This window comes from Callorhinus ursinus, unplaced genomic scaffold, assembly GCF_003265705.2.
Source record: "Callorhinus ursinus isolate GAN/ISIS: 27379988/994484 unplaced genomic scaffold, GSC_fseal_2.0 scaffold1, whole genome shotgun sequence".
In the NCBI taxonomy this organism is placed as follows: Eukaryota; Metazoa; Chordata; class Mammalia; order Carnivora; family Otariidae; genus Callorhinus; species Callorhinus ursinus.
In genome coordinates this window covers 41,228,613-41,246,916 of record NW_027397063.1, presented here as the reverse complement: position 1 = coordinate 41,246,916, position 18,304 = coordinate 41,228,613, and positions in this window count along the sequence as shown.

Here is an 18,304-nt window from a genome sequence, read left to right as displayed (position 1 = left end):
CAGAAATTTTTTAATTTTAATGAAGTCCAGCTTATCAATTCTTCCTTCCTGGATCTTGCCCTTGGTGTTGTATCTCAAAAGTCATCACCAAATCCAAAGTCACATAGACTTTCTCCTATGTCATCTTCTAGTTTTATGGTTTTTCCTTTTCATTTATGTCTGTAATTAATTTTGAGTTAATTTTTATGAAAGGTGTAAGATCTATGTCTACATTTTTTTTTTGCATGTGGATGTCTAATTATTTCAGAATCTTTTGAAAAGATTTTCTTTTCTCTATTGTATTGCTTTTGCTCCTTTGTCAAAGATCAGGTGACTATATTTATGGAGGTCTGTTTCTGGACTCTCTATTCTGTTTCATTAATCTATTCATGTATTCTTTTGCTAATTTTAGACTGCCTTGATTGCTGTGCCTTTATAGTACGTCTTGAAGTTAAGTAGTAATTAAGTTAGTAGTTAAGTTAGTAGTACTCCAACTTTGTTCTTCTCTTTCAATACTGAGTTGGCTATTCTGGGTCCTCTATCTCTCCATCTAAACTTTAGAATCAGTTTGTCAATATCAAAAAAGTAACTTGCTAGGATTTTACTGGAATTGCAATAAATTATAGATTGAGTTGGGAAGATCTGGCATCTTAATATTGAGTCTTTCTATCCATGAACATGGAATATGTCTTCATTAATTTTGTTCTCTGATTTCAACACATTTTTAAAAAATAAATGACACCAGCCTAAATAAAGCAGAAAATGTGTGTAAGCGCAGTGGAAAATCAGACTGAATAATATAAAATAGGAGCAAATTTTGGAAAACTCAAATACAGGCAAATGAGCTGAGAATTGGAACTTGAGATAGGCTTCCTCAGCCTTTGACTTATTATTTTCTAAAGTTAACTTAGTGCCAAGTGTTATATACTTGTACTTTTCTATTACTTATAAATTTCCAAAAAAAGCTACTTCATCAGGTACAAGTTATAAAGAACACATCTTTTTTTTCTCTGAACTTGATCCATACTCTACAATCAAGAGCTGTTTCTTGAAGCCTGAACAATTTTGTTTTCATTTCTTCTGTCTTTTAAGAGCTTAGCATTCTTGCACAATTCACAGCACTCACCATAGCACATACCCTCCCCAATGTCTATCACCCAGCCACCCCATCCCTCCCACCCCCCACCACTCCAGCAACCCTCAGTTTGTTTCCTGAGATTAAGAATTCCTCATATCAGTGAGGTCATATGATACATGTCTTTCTCTGATTGACTTATTTCGCTCAGCATAACACTCTCCAGTTCTATCCACGTCATCGCAAATGGCAAGATTCCATTCCTTTTGATGGCTGCATAATATTCCATTATACATACATATATATATACCACATCTTCTTTATCCATTCATCTGTCAATGGACATCTTGGCTTTTTCCACAGTTTGGCTCTTGTGGACATTGCTGGTATAAACATCGGGGTGCATGTAACCCTTCAGATCCCTACATTTGTATCTTTGGGGTAAATACCCAGTAGTGCAATTGCTGGATCATATGGTAGCTCTATTTTCAACTTTTTGAGGAACCTCCATACTGTTTTCCAGAGTGGCTGCACCAGCTTGCATTCCCACCAACAGTGTAGGAGGGTTCCCCTTTCTCCGTATCCCCGCCAACATCTGTCGTTTCCTGACTTGTTAATTTTAGCCATTCTGTAAATTGTGCAAGACTGTTGAATCACAGATCTGTACCTCTGAAAAAAATAATACATTATATGTTAAAAGAAGAAGAAGAAGAAGATGATAGGAGGGGAAGAATGAAGGGGGGAATCGGAGGGGGAGATGAACCATGAGAGATGATGGACTCTGAAAAACAAACTGAGGGTTCTAGAGGGGAAGGGGGGGTGGAAAGATAGGTTAGCCTGGTGATGGGTATTAAAGAGGGGACGTACTGCATGGAGCACTGGGTGTTATACACAAATAATGAATCATGGAACACTACATCAAAAACTAATGATGTATGGTGATTAATATAACATGATAAAAAAAAAAGAACTTAGCCTTCTCCACACAGTAGGTACATAACAAATATCTCCTAAAATTAAATATAAATCTGTCCAGAATAGAACAGTTTATGAGTATGCTATTTGGTTTATCGTGTTCCAAACTTCACAGAGTTATTGTCAGAACTAATAGCGACTGCACTTTTTTTATTTCTTTCTTATGTATTTGCCTTTGTTGAAACTTATGTAGGGTTGAAATTCACTGATGTATCCTCAGCCTTCCCTGTGTCAACATAAGTAGAAGATTGGATGAAATCCAATGGGCTTAATCACAGTTGATACTAAAACACAGAACATCCTATGCTTAGAATGTCAAACTACATGTCAAAGATAAAATCATTTGCTGGTATGAAAAGTAAGAAACATTTAAGCTCTGAGCAATTTCTCAAAGATGCTCACAGTTGTTCTACTTAACATGGTGTCTCAATCACAGTGCAGCAAGCTCTACTTGGCAGGAATGGAAATAGGACATTATTAAAATGATATCTGCTTGATTCAATGGTGGGATAGGAAATACTACCTCATCTTTTTTCATTTTATTTTACCATTAACATATCCATATAAATGTAATTGAGAAAAGAACTCTAGAGCCCTCATCAGATGCTAGCAACCACAAGGTAAAGCAATAATAATCATAAAATAGATTGGACTAAATTAAGAAATAAAATCAATAGATGATGCACAACTAACCTTTGAAATCAAAATAAGCCTGTGGGGCATTTGGGTGGCTTAGGCCATTAAGCCTCTGACTCTTGATTTTGGCTCAGGTCACGATCTGAGGGTCTGAGGTTGAGCCCCACATTGGTCTCCACATGGAGCCAGCTTAAGATTCTTTCTCCCTCTGCTTCTTCCCCATCCCATCCGCCCCCCCACATTGCACATGCATGTGCTCTCACTCTCTCTCAATAAAAATAAATAAATAAAAATAAGCCTTATAGAGAAAGGTGTATTAGAACATTGTCAGGTTGCACCTAACAAAAGGAGAATTGCTTCATTCTAGTCCCAAAATGGAAAACCCTTCACTATTAAAAAACAAAAACAAAGCAAAACCAAAACAAAACAACAGACAAAAACTCTCTAGCAGTAGAAATCTTCTTCTAGACCTCCATTTTTCAAAAGTTTGAGGTTTCAGAATTTAGGATATTGAGGTTATTCACACACACACACACACACACACACACACACACACACACACACGTAAACGGAGGTGACTTGCAAAATAAAAAATTAATAAGTGCTAAATATAAATTAAAATGTTATAATTAATGGAGGGAAGAGAGTACACATATGGTATTCACAGAATCCTTTCCTAAAGTTAAGCCACAATTTTGACTCTAATTACCTAGTGACCAAAGCTAAACGGGATTAAACATCCACTAACATAATCTGTGGAGTATTTGAAAATACACAACAGCTTCTCAATGGAAGCAGATTCCTCTTGGCATTTCAATCTGGAAAGTTCTTTCTGTTTTTGTTTTTGTTTTTTGTTTGTAAAGTAAGGAGTTATGTGGGTGACAAGAAATGATGGCATGGATATTGTCCTTACCAGTGCCCCTACAGTAAATTTAGTAGTGAATTTTAATGCCAGGTCATCAAAGTTGGAAGCCATGGTATTTCACAATAATGACAGTAATTTAATAGCCAAGACATTCAAAATCATTGCCTTTACTTCATCTTAAAAATTCCTTTTACATCAGAAAAAGTCTTTAAGAGCAAGCCAATTGTCAAGTGCCACTTAACTTGTGAGTGATTAAATCAGAATCATAAGGTGAGCAGTCTGACACCAATAACCCATTTTTTTATATGGAACACTTCGCCTCACCAAAGATAATTCTATAAATGTAAAGAGAAAAGGGTCCATAGGGTTCCAGCATTGCAGTTCCAGTTTTCTGCCGTTCTGGCTTCATCTACTAATAAAACTGAATATTTAAAATATTGCAATGGGCAAATTAAATGTCTTTCAAATGGCGCTCCATAAGGCTTTGGCCTCTCAGTTTGTTGATCTTATATCTCCCCCATCATTCACTTCTAGGAGCACACCCTCAATCTTGAGATCACAAGAAAACAAACCTCCCATCAATCTTGATATCATGTGCTTGAAAATAGCCCTCCATGCTTTTCTCACTTGTTCAAATACCTTCACAATCCTTGTACTTGTCAGTGTTGTAAATATATTGAAACTATCACTTTCTAACTGTCCATCAATACTATCTGTTCTTATCTGACCTAAATTTCATTGTCTATCCTGATAATTACTTTACTGTATAGGCCCACATTTTTCTTGTCTCTAGCACTACTTTCTGATAAACCCCAAAATCTTCATGAAACCAACAGGTTAAGTGCTCTCTTTTATTTTGTGGCATAAAACAAAGTGAAAATTATTTTTCATATGACAATCCCAGTACAATCCTTCATAATAGGGTACCTCTCTTTTGTGTGGTTTCCCTTGAGGAAGTTATGCAAGGATGCCAAAGAATTTCACCCTTTGATGCTGCCACCTTCAGCAGAGGGTTTCTACAGTTGCCATAGAAGAGAAAGAAGGGAGAAAGGAATGAAAAAGAAAAAAAGTTGGTGTTATGCCTAAAAATTACCCCATTATTTCTAGAATTCCTCACACACATGCACACACACAGTCTTCTAATCTCCATTTAAATGGCACCTATTCAGAGAAGTCTTCCTCGCTATTATATCAAAGATAATGGGCTTACCCATCTGTCTCCATATTCCTTACTCACTTCATCCAGAAAAGGGTCCTTAAAAATAGCAGGCAAAGCATGAGGAGAAAAAACAAAAAAAAAATACCATTACATGGAAAGCAAGAGAAGAAAGTTCTTTAAGAAAGAAAAAAAAAATTAACTCTGTAAAGTATATTAGAAAGATTGAGGAAAACACAACCGTCCCATGGTCCTTCCTGTACCACAAAGGCTAAAAGGCCTTTTCTCACATTCTTTTGTGGCTAAGTTACTGGATACAATCCAGTGTTTGCCACTGAGATATATGCAAGATCTGAAAGGCAGGAAAAGAAATAGGAGTCATCCTCTACAGTTCCTAAACAGGTTCTAAAAAACATGTGCCTTTGTAAGCTTCATGTTCTGATACCTAGTTGCCAGTGTCATGAGCAAAAAGTAACTATGCAGGTAGCAACATTGATAACAGGAGTAGCTTCTTAACACCTAGACTGCAACTAAAATAATTTGGTCTTTAAATCAAGGGTTTAGTGATTTTTTTTCAACTTTCCTTAACTAAATACTTCTGATGATATGTAACCACCAAATTACCTGAATTAAACCCTTCTCTGTTTAAAATACCTAGAACTTTGCCTGAGAGACTATTAGGTAACTGGAGAGGTTGCAGGAAGATGACTCAGAATTGGTTTATCTGACTTGGTTGTTTTGAAAGTTGGAAAATGGCATGCTATTAGTCCAGACACGTGCCAAAATAGTTACATAAATTATTATCCGTTATTCTCTGGAACAAAATTCTCATTGAAGGCAACCTCTAGCAGACCAGCTGGCTGCTGGAACATATTGTTACGATGAGACTGAGTAATACAAAATGTGGAGCACAGGAGATTTTATTTAAAAAAAAAAGGGTAAGGGGCACCTGGGTGGCTCAGTTGGTTAAGCGGCTGCCTTCAGCTCAGGTCATGATCCTAGAGTCCTGGGATCGAGCCCCACATCAGGATCCCCGCTCAGCGGGGAGGCTGCTTCTCCCTCTCCCTCTGCTGCTCCCCCTGCTTGTACTCTCTCTCTCTGTGTGTGTGTCAAATAAATAAATAAAAATCTTAAAAAAAGAGTGTAAGTTCAAGGTTTTAAATTCTTAGCTTAAGTGATAATAAAGAAAGAAAGCTCCCATGTTTATCCTAAAAGAATCTCATACCTCTTGCAGATGCAGGGTTGGGCTGCTGAAACGGAAAAGAAGAGCAGAAACTTCTACAGGTTGCTTAAATTATAACATAAATGGGTTTATCAGCCCTGCCAGATCTCATAAAATTTAAGGGATTGACTAGGACTCTCAAAAGTGGAATGGGGCATTTGGTTGATTTATGATGAATATAAAGACTTTAACCCACAAATCACAAAAAGTCTCTATAAAATCAGGAAAAGTGCCTCTTCTACTGTCTAGTGACGGAAGTTCTGCCTTGCCTGATGATTTGCAATGACCTCACCTGAAGCAGTTACCTCAAAAGTAGATAGCAATTGTCATTCTCTACTGCTGTCATCCCACATTCTTTCCAGGATTGTACGTGGATTAAAATTCCAGCATGCCCAAAGTAGCAAGTATAAACTCTGAGCTGGGAAAACATAGTTAAGGCCCTAAGAATTATATGATATTGTTAATTTACACAGGCAGAGACCTGGGTTTTATATGAAGTGATAGATTCAATGGGTTTCATTAATTAAGATGATATGAATATAAAAAAAAGTAAAACCCTTCTCCAAATATTGGTTCATCAACAATTCATCTGTGGCTTTTATTGTACCAAACCTATCACAATAGTTAAGACTTTCCAAATATATGCTAAACTATTTAAGGGAAGATTCTCAGGGAAAATCATATATATTCTTTAAAACAATCATTTTAAATAAAATATCATGACTATCACAAAATAAAGGAGCCCTCATTTCTGACATTGTTGATATCAATAGCGAATCACTTAAATACTAATAATTAAATAAACAACAAATCATCAAAGGGCATAACTATACATGCTTATTCAAAATTAAAAATCGAATAAGCATGTGGTATGCAATTATTTAAATTTTGAGGGATACAACTCATTTTGACAATGCTATGTGATACTGGTAGTCGGGAAAATGTAAAAAGGTACATGTGTTATTTACATATGGTTTTAGGTGGTTTGCAAAATCCCTGTATCCCATAACTGGAATCCCTATGATAATACACATCTTGGGGTAAGAAATCCTGTTAGAACAGTCTAAATTATTTCCTTGGAGTAAGAAGTCATGTTATCAGAGGCCAGAGTATCTATTTGTACTAATTAATTTTTTAAGCCCTCTCCAATAGAATTTCCATTACCGTATTTTATATATATATATAAAAATTTCATTTTACATATGTATTGATATATGTGATATATAGATGGACTTAGGATACATGTACACACACACATTCACACACAGTGATATTTACTGAAGGTTTAGAGACATCATTAACTACAATGTTCCATTTTGGAGGTCATGAGAGAATTTCCTATCAGATTTTGTTATCAAGCAAAGCTGTGCAATTAAAGATTAACCTGATTGTTAAATGGTTCTAATTCAATGAACAAAAATCTTATATATTTTCTTTTGCTGTGACAATTAAACATAGTCATTCCGAGATCCATCTGTAGCAAATACACAAAATGGTCTACATTTTTGTGGTTTTATTATTTTTCCATCTCTGTTTTACTCTAATCTAAAATTTTGTTTTATCCTTTATTACATACACTTTGCAAGAAATTTTAAACACTTGATAAAACAAGATAAGGGATAAAATTTATAAATAAATCTAATAATTATTTATTGTGTTTCAAGTCACAGAAAAATGCTTTAAAAATTCTTTACCCGGGATATATTTTTAGATGTACATTCCAGAGTGCAAGACTATAAATAGAATGCTTGTCATTGCATATTTATTTGAAGTACAAAATAAGGATCAGGAGCATTTTATTAACAGCATTTTTTCATGATATTCAATAGAAAGGAGCAAATTAAATCAAATTGATATTCTTTGCTGCATTATATAAATGATAAGAGACTAGGTCTCCCATTTGATGTTTGGCCAAAATAGTGTAGCATAGCCAAATCTGTCCTGTACCCTGACCGCTGTCACCGGTCAAGAATAAAACACTTTTATAGATACCATAAATGCTTCTAGTACCATTATTTTTAAAAAATTAGCTACAGCCCCTTCTGACACACACCCTCACCTCACTCATGCAGCTTATTTCTGACAGTGACTACAAACTATGAGAACAGTACTACAAGGCTCTCAGCTTTTATTAGTTTTCCTTATTTTGTTACTTCTATCTTAAGAAATATGTTGGTTCTAAGTTACATATTTTCAGTAATATCCTGAACTTGTATGTTGTGGCAGCTAAAATTTTAATTTGGAAGTATGTCCAAATACCTACTTAGCCTAAATTCTTCAATTTGTAATGATAGCTAGGTAAGTCATGTCTTCTCTCCCACTTAAGATGATCCGAAATTTTTTCTTTTATTGTTTTTGTCTTTTCACCCATATACCCACATATCCATGCATTTATTCATATGTTCATTCTTTTATTCAATAAAATAAAATACATAGCTTGAAAGATCATGAAAGATTCTTGATCGCCTAGTAAAGGAGACCGACAGTCCAATAATCAGGTGTTGACATTGTTGCATGGTAAGTATTATTATGATCATCAGTCATCTTTGAACTTAGGTTAACATTAGTTCTAAAAGTGTAATTATTTCATCTTGGCATATAGCCAGTACTCCATTTATTTTGGTGGATAATATTCACTTGTTCTAAAGAGACAGCTTCATGTAGCCCATTTCAGTCATTGATTGTATTCATTGTCAAGCTCCATCAGTGTTGATTCACTGAAGCTTCTATACATCAGTTCATAACTCGTCTTAAATATTATAGAGTCATAAATGTTGCCTTTTTAGGTAATTCAATCTTAGCTTTTTTTAAACCGCATTAAAAAAAAAAAACTTTGTGTATACTACTCCTATGTAGAATCTTTTCATGTTTACCAAAAACATAGAGTTTCAACACAATGCGTATATTTCTCTTCCATTGTTTTCAATCATAAATAAATAAGATTTTCCTTCGTGAAAATAAAAACCTTTATTTTATTTTATTATTTTTTTTAAATATTTTATTTATTTGACAGAGAGAGACACAGTGAGAGAGGGAACACAAGCAGGGGGAGTGGGAGAGGGAGAAGCAGGCTTCCCACTGAGCAGGAAGCCCAATGTGGGGCTCGATCCCAGAACTCTGGGATCATGACCTGAGTCAAAGGCAGACGCTTAATGACTGAGCCACCCAGGCGCCCCAACAACCTTTATTTTAAATAACCAATTCTAATCTATTAAGATTTTAAGATATTAAAGTGATTATTTTATGCTATATTTATATTATAATTATATAATATATAAATATATATTTATAACAATATAATATATATTAATAAATTGATATAATATAAATATATAAAATGTATTAATATAATTATTATTTGTATTAGCTCATGGAGTGCTTTAGAAATGTATTTTGATCTCTTTATAATCTATGCTTATTAAGCTTAGTTTACTTGCTAATTTTACCCATTTCCTATTTAGAACTGCAAATACCATGATCAATAGCAAACCCAGTAGAAAATAAACTAGATGGCAATATTTTATTTTTTTAAAAACAAACAAAAAAACCTGTTTTGGGGTGCCTGGGTGACTCAGTCAGTCTGCCTTAGGTCCAGGTCATGATCCCAAGGTTTTGGGATTGAGCCCCACATCCGTCTGTCTCCCCCTGCTCAGGGGAGAGCCTGCTTCTCTCTCTCTGCCTGTGGCTCCCCCTGCTTGTGCTCTCTCTCCCTCTCTGTCAAATAAATAAAATCTTAAAAAAAAAAAAAACCTCCTGTTTTTAATTGCAATCTAGGAAGCTGTGGCTGCAATCAACCTCTAATACATATGGTGGCCAATACTCTGTCCACCCTCTTTCTCAGGTTAAGTATATCATCCAAAAGGAACTCTGCATTATAACATGTGATGGTGGTTACTCATCAGAAATTATGACACCTGGAGTCACCACAGTGATAGAAAGTTTAAATAGATCAATATTAATTAAGTATTTTGGAATATTTTAATATTTTTTCAGAGCCAGTAATACTCACCAGAGTCCTGAAAACCGCTCATGAATAAGCACCAAAAATCTTTGGGCAAGGCTTTCATAGATCACAGGAACTCCTCTATTTCCAAAACCCTCCCCAACTTTAGCCTACCCTGCCTATCCACATAAATTTCATAAAGAGAGAATAGTATATGTAGAGGGTTTTTGCTTGTTTCCTTTTTTGAAATTCATGCCCAGAATTGAGTTTATCATTCCCAACCTATAACTGATTTGGATAATGATCATCTGCTTTTCTTTTATTAAATAAATTTTTGTCCCCTTCTAAGCCCTTACTCTCACAAAAGAACTTTTTAGTATATGTAATATAGGTCTCTCCCATCTATCTTTTAAGTATTTTGGGGGATAGTGCTATATCCTTGTAACTGTATTGTGGTATTTCAGGTGAGTATTTATTTAAATTGTGTTGTGCTTCTAATACCATTCTATTTTTTTCCTATTTTTATGGGTGATAGTCATTGCACACCCTCTAATTCTTGCTATCACTCCAGTGTGGATATGAAAATCCCACCACATGTTTCCTTAGGAGGTACACATTTTTGAAAGAATATATCCAGAGATGAGAATGGTGGATCACAGGCAACTTAATTTCATGAGATACTGCCAAATTGCTTTCCAGTATTTATACCTCCAACAGCCACACACTTAGGCTCCCATTTTGCCATATCCTCACTGGGCTTAGATACTATGTGACTTTCTAATTTGTGCCATTGTGGAGAATGCAAAATGTTCTTTACCTTGTATTTCTCTGATGAATAATGAGAATAAACCATCTCTTCAAATGCTTACAGGTCTTTCTGATTTCCACCTCTCTGAATAACTATTCATTTTCTAAGTTCTCTCTTCTCTCTAACGATGTATTGCTAAAAGAGTTCCTTAAATATTCTTGATATCTCATACCTTATTTTGATATTGCAAATACCTTCTTCCTATTACCCTTTTATATACTTTTCTATGGTTGTTTTTGTTAAACAGAATTTTTTAAAATTTCAGTACAAACTTTCCATTTTTTAGTAGGATCAGATTACAATCAAGAAGTCTGAGAGAACTCAGTGCTAAGCCTTATTTCAGAAGCATAAATTGTCCTTGCTTTAAAAATCATCCATGGCACATCCTTGCATCTCCTCTTATGCTCAGCATCAGTAGACCAGATGAATTCCAAACTATGCAATTTCTATTCAACTTGAAGAAAGTGAATATTTTTAAAAATTTTTATTTTATTTTATTATGAAAGAAAGTGAATATTAATCTAGATAAACAAATGAATTATCCCAAAGCATTTTGAACAGAAAGAGGTATGGATGGCCATAAGCAGACTGGATGCAGAGCGACGGGGCTCCAATGTAATATAGTAGGTTGAAAAACAAAGAAGATATCTCACTCAGCTTTAAAACCTGTTTTTGAAACAGGGAGTTCCAGATTACCTCCTTAAATTTCAATAAATCTTTTGTGTGTGTGTGTGTGTGTGTGTGTGTGTGGTTGCTGTTCTTTGTTTTCACTTTTTTTAACCTATGAAAGTTATGATGAATACCATTTTGTTCTCTGTGTAAAATTAAGTGATTTTTTTTATATCCTGACCAATGAAAAAGAACTTAATATTTTTTAGTTTTCAAAACTTGAAGAACTTATTTTAGGTGAAAATAATCTTGAAATAGATAGGTTTTTGTTTTTGTTTTTTGTCCTGAAGAGCGTAACAAGAGAGCCATTTTCTTTAATGCGTTTCAGGGTTGTCTCTATGAACTCTACATATTTTACTTGACTGCCACACTAAGTTGCCTAAAGAGGTTACTGAGGGATTCCTTGAACCTACAATAAATAATCACAAACCCCTGCTTTTTCAATTAATATACCAAATAATCAATTTTTCTCCTATCTTCCTACTGTCACTGGGAGAAATAATTTCTTTCTACCTTCATTTTCTCATCTGTACAAAAAAGATGCTAATAATAGCTACTTCATAATGGGTCTGTGATGAGTAAATCCATTTATATAAACATTTACAGGGTTTGGCCCATAGTAAGCATTACGTATGTATCATCTATAAGCTATATTTTTATTATTAATGATATTATAATTCTTGTTGTCTTTAGCCTCTATATAGCAACATCCCCTTTTTTGAAAATTTTAGTTAAAGTTTAGTTGAAATACAATATTATATTAGTTTCAGTTGTGGAACATAGTGATTTGACATTTATATACATTATGATATGCTCACCATAATTAAGTATAGTTACTGTTACCATACAATATTATTACAATCTAATTGATTATTCTCTATGCTGTACTTTCTATCCCCACGATTTATTTATTTTATAAATGGAAGCTTGCACCCCTTAATCTCCTTCACCTATCCCCCCCACCCTCTAGCAACCACCAATTTGTTCTCTGTATTTATTTTATGTTTCTGTTTTATTTTGTTTTGCTTTTTAGATTCTACATGTAAGTGAAATCATATGGTATTTGTCTTTCTCTGATTTATTTCACTTAGCATAATACCCTTCATCCATTTTGTCATGAATAGCAAGGTTTCATTCTTTTTTACGGCTGAGTAATATTCCATTGTGTATATATATCATATCTTCTTTATTCATTCACTTCGGTTGTTTCCATATCTTGGCTATTGTAAATAATGCTGCAATAAATATAAAAGTGCATACATCATTTTGAATTAGTGTCTTTCATTTTCTTTGGGTAAATACCTAGAAATGGAATTACTGGATCATATGGCATTCTATTTTTTTAATTGAAATATAATTGCACACAACGTTATATTAGTTTCAGGTGTACAACACAGTGATCTGATAAGTCTATACATTATACTATGTTCACCACAAGTATAGCTACCATTTGTCACCATACAATGCTATTACAATACCATTGATTATATTTCCTATTCTGTACCCTTCATGTTCATGACTCATTCATCCCATAACTAGAAGCCTGTATCTCCCACTCCCCTTCACCCATTTTGCTTATTCCCCCACCCCCTGCCCTCTGGCAAGCATCAGTTTGTTCTCTGTATTTATGAATCTGTTTCTGCTTGGTATTTCTATTTTTAATTTTTTGAGGAAACTCCATGTTGTTTTCCATAATGGCCATACCAATTTAATTTCCCACCAGTAATGCACAAGAGTTCCTTCTTTTTTCTCCACATCCTTGTCAACACTTGTTATGTTTTGTCTTTTTGATACCAGCCACTCTAATGTGAAGAGCTATGTCATTGTGTTTTTAATTTCCCTAGTGATTAGTTAGCCATCTGTATGTCTTCTTTGGAAAAAACATCTATCGAGTCCTCCACCCATTTTTTAATTGGATTAGTTGGGTTTGTTGTTTTGTCTTTTTTTTTTTTTTTGGGTTTTTTTTTTTGTTTTTTTTTTTTTTTTTTGGTGTCATTGTATGAGTTCTTTATATATTTTTGGATATTAACCCTTTGTATGCTGTGTCATTTGCAAATATCTTCTCTCATTCAGTAGGTTGCCTTTTCATTTTGTTACTAGTTTCTTTTATTGTGAAAAGCCTTTTTTAATTTGATGCAGTTCCAATTTTTTATTTAGCAATATCCCTTTAATCAAATTTTCCATCGATAGTAAAATAGCCAATATTGTTAGCATTGTGTGTAAAATTTTACCAGACTACCTCTAAATGATTAGGTAGACTCTGTAACACTGTGATATCAGGCAGAATACATATACACAATGTGTATATATGTATGTGTGTATGTGTATGCCTTAATCCCATTAAGAGATGACCATTATTATTACCTTTGTTTTACGAATAAGGAAACTAAGGCAGAAAAAAGTAGTTGTTCATAGTCTGACAGTGGTAGGAAATGTAGAAAAACTATAGCTATCAGGTGTATGTACTTGAAAAGTAATGGTTTGCTGTCATTTACACCCATTCACCCACCCACACCCACATCTAAAAAAAATACCAAAGAATTTCAGCTCCAAAAGCTTTCATCTCACTTATCCAATCTATTCCACCACCCAAATATTTGACTACCCATTTATTACATAATAAATTCTAAACATTCCCTGTCTTATCTATTACAGGTAATGGTTATAAAATATAATGTTCTGAAATCATTAAGTTCTCCTGTTGCCATTACATCGCCATTATAGCAATGCCCTTTTGGTAAGAGAACCTATCAAAAGCATGGAATTTAGGGAGCTATACAATGCAGTCTTCAGAGAGTACCATCAAACTGTATAATAAAACCATAAAATCTGCAATGAACCAGTATTTAATAAAGTTTTCACTGTGATCTTATTAGCAAACTTGTTTGAGTCCTGAGTACCCAGAGTGATAGAAGGACATTCTGAGGACGCTTAATAAAAGAGAATTTGGAAGTCACAGTCCATACATTTGTCCCCCTTACATTGAATGGCATATTTCTAGCAAGAGATTTTTTTTTAAGAAATCCTACATAAAACTAGCCAGTGACACCAGCTGACAAGAAAGTAAATCCTATGCTTAAGTATTTTCTTTATTCTTAAATCAGTTCATTGTGCCCAGGTATCACTGTCTGTATGCTCAATAAGATTTAGTACTTTTATAAATGTCTGAGAGGAAAACTATAGTTGGTCTGATCAAAGAGTGTTCTGAAAAATGTATTTGGATGTTATCTCCTTTTAAGGATGAAACAACAAGCCTATGAGCTATTTACCATGCCAGTTTTCCAGGCAGCTGTTGCCCCAACAATATTAGGGTATTGGACAAAATTCTAATCTCAGCTGAGCTATGCATCGGTATCTGCACTGAAATAGAACATTCAAGTGTTATTAGCCTCTGTTTCCTCTACTGATATAGTCAACTTTACTGTCCCTCTTGTACCTGGGAGATGGGATGATTCTATGCAGGTCTACATTAAAGTGTGTATGTTAAATCATGTAGAAGTGGCAGGTGAAAGAATCTCTCTTCCCACTCTGCGCACAATGTAACCAAAACAAATCATTCCATGAATGATTTCCCCATACTTTCACCAAAAGATGGGAGAAAAACAACTCAAATCCTATTCTACTTCCATGTAAGGGAATAAGAAAATTGTAAGACAACGAATATGAAAGAAATTAGAGAACCCAAAGCTCAAAAGAATATAGCATAACGATTCCCAGACTTCGAATTCAGAGCTTATTAAAGAAGATAACTTGTACTGAGAGATTTTAATGTAGTAAGACCTACTGGTAATTCTGGTATAGGTAGTCTAAGGACCACATTATCCAAAACAAATGTCTATTAGCATGGTCATTATGCCTAGGACATTCTGCCTGGTCTTTAAAATGTATGAAGTGAAGTATATAATTTTCTTTTAGTTTATGCTTAAAATAAGGCAATACTCATTAGTTTGAATATGACTTTGGGAAATTTTGGAAAGAGAAGAGGGTGAACCTATTGTAGCCATATCATTCTAAAAAGTGCTGGCCCTACATAATCCTGAACAAAGCCACCCTCGCTTCATGTAGTAGATGCCTCTGCTTCCCCCAAATTTGTCCTTTAGCCAACCTCTGACTTCAGCTGCAGTTCAGGCTCATCTGTAGCTTTCTGATGCAGTGTTCTACCTGGAAAGATGCTTAGAAGATCTTTCCACTTTCTATTAGGCATCTTCTCTAAGGCTATGGGAACTCCCTCAATCCATATGTTGATTCCGTTCAGAAGTGTGGGTTAAAGCTCCTAGGACCAGCCTTACCCCACGTTCTGGTACCTCTTCTCTCAATTGGTGTGTTGTGGGAAGGGTTCTCCATAATTCTTAGGAGACTCAGGAGAATCAGTCCCCAATATCCACCGTTACAACCTCAAAAATATACCTGAATATTGAGAATATTGGCCTATCTTCCCTCTGTGTCTCATTGTCCGCACTCCTTAATCCCTACTTCCTAGGGCAACCAAGGTCTTGTCTCATACTTTGCTTTCAGGAGAACACAAACTAAGATATTTCCCTAAGCCTTTGTTCTGCCTTCTGCCTCAGGTTATCCACACAGTTGCAGAGGATAAGCAGTTGACAGCAATCCATGTCCTTATACTATTATCCTTTCTAGGTCCAAAGTGATTATCTACAATCTAGTTGCAACAGTTTTCTGGTTACAAGTTATTTTTAAATAAAATTTAACATCTACCATATGTCACATATGTTGCTCAATGTTTTACATGTGTTATTATGCTCAGTTGTCATAACATCCTGTAAGTTATATTAGTCTCATTTTATAGATGACAAAATTGTGCTTCAAGGAGTTGAAGTAACTTGTCTGATGTCACTAAAGTCATAAGTAGCTTAGTCAGTATTCAAGTCCAAATCTGTACAGCTCCGAAGCCAATATTCCGTCCACTTCTTAGGAGAAAAAAATATCATTCCAAATCAGTGAAATGGCATATACTACCCACTAGATTTATCTAGGTACCAAAGATTTTTTTTTTATAACTGTCAAATGTCTCTTAAATAGCTGTTCTGCCTTTGCCTGGAGATAAGGTGTTGATTTATCTCAGCATATGTGTGCTCAGATATGGCAGAGCTGCCAACAAATAGAGTTAATCCTCATAAAAGAGACAGGAAAGACTTCATGGTAGACATGCTACAAGATGATTCAGATGGTTTCAGTGTAAGTTTCTGATTTGTGTGATGTTTAGCACTTATTTCAGATACCTTCCTCTATATCAGGTCCCAAGCAGAAGTAATGTTAATTACACAAGATTCTAATCAACTAATTATTTAAATGCTACACAAATTACATAGGTTATCATTGTGTTTTACTAACAGTAACCATTTCCATTCATACCATTATACCTAGATAGTGAGAGAAGAAATGAGGTTATCATATTCTCCCATATCATTTTACTGTCATACTTTTCCAGAAATATTTGAGTCAGTGAATGTGAGGCTAACCTCATTTTTGAGAGGATAGACCTGGTATCCAGGCAAGTTACATGATTTTTTTAAAGGTTTTATTTATTTATTTGAGAGAGAGAAAGAGAGAGGGCATGAGCAGGTTGGAGGGCCAGAGGGAGAGGGAGAAGCTGAGCAGGGAAACTGATGCCGGGGTTGATACCAGGACCCTGGGATCATGACCTGAGCCATAGGCAGGCATTTAACTGACTGAGCCACTCAGGCGCCCCTAAGTTACATGATTTGTTCGAGGGCACAAAGCTGGAGTTTGGCAAACTGAAACAGAACTGGATTCCCAGTTCTGTGATATCACACATTGACTAAAATAGCCACATAGTGCCTGTAAACACTATAAACTGTATAAACCCTGCAACCTTACCTGTGCACACTCTTGCATACCAACGACCTAGCATAGAACTTCACATAAAAAAAAGACTCAATAAATCAGTCTTCAATAACTGGATGAAGGTCCAAATAGGAACTGAGGAGCTGTACTCAAAATACCAATGATGTCCAAAATGCTCTGGGGGAGAAAAGGGGGACTACATCTACATATGCCTTTAATTTCCCAGTCTGGAAGAGCAATATGTGGTTATTTTTCATACCTAGATCTTTCAAAGAGGCAAGGCAATTCTTTATAAGAACCACTGAGCAGTGGTTCTCAAAATGGGGCCCCCAAAAAGCAGCATCAGGATCAACTGACAATTTGTTAGAAATACACATTCTTATGCCCCAACAATGTCTACTGAATCAGAAGCTCTGGGAGTGGGGGACCTAACAAACTCTGTTTTAACAAGCCTTCCAGGTGATTTTGATGCATGCCAAATGTGAAACCCCTTGCCATAAATCACTACAAAATGACTCTAAAGCACTGCTTGGAGTATGAAGCCACCAAAAATAAAACATGGTTATGGAATAAGAATCAAATTAGCACTGTACATTTAAAAAGGTTTATAAAGTGTGTATGCAAATTCTCTTAGTACTAAAAGACTACCTGTGGTAAAATTTTCAGGATACTTGAAATCCAAGGAGTAACTTCAAGTTATATAATATCAAATAATGCAGACAAGCAAACAAGCAGATCCCAAGCCAGCAGTCAGAGAAGTCTCCTGCCTCCTAGCCCTAACTAGCTTCACTAGCTTCCACTCCCAATGCTCCTGAATCACACATCCTAGAATCTAACCTAGTCTGTACCCAAGTTTGAAATGCATCTAATTTGGTGAAGATGTGGAAGAAACAGTATTGACTTGCTTAGTAAGAATTATTCCATTTTCACTTTTCTTTCCTTCTTTCAACTGTATTACTTTGGTGTAAGTGACTCTTTACATGACTCTAAAACTTGCTAATCTCAATGATAAAGAAAGCATAAATGCAAGTACAGATATCTTCATGTGCAATATTCTGTGGCTACAATTTAATAATAGTATTTTGTTTTCATTGTGTGCATTTGTAGGTATCCATACAAATATAAGCTTGATTTTCATTTATACTTACAC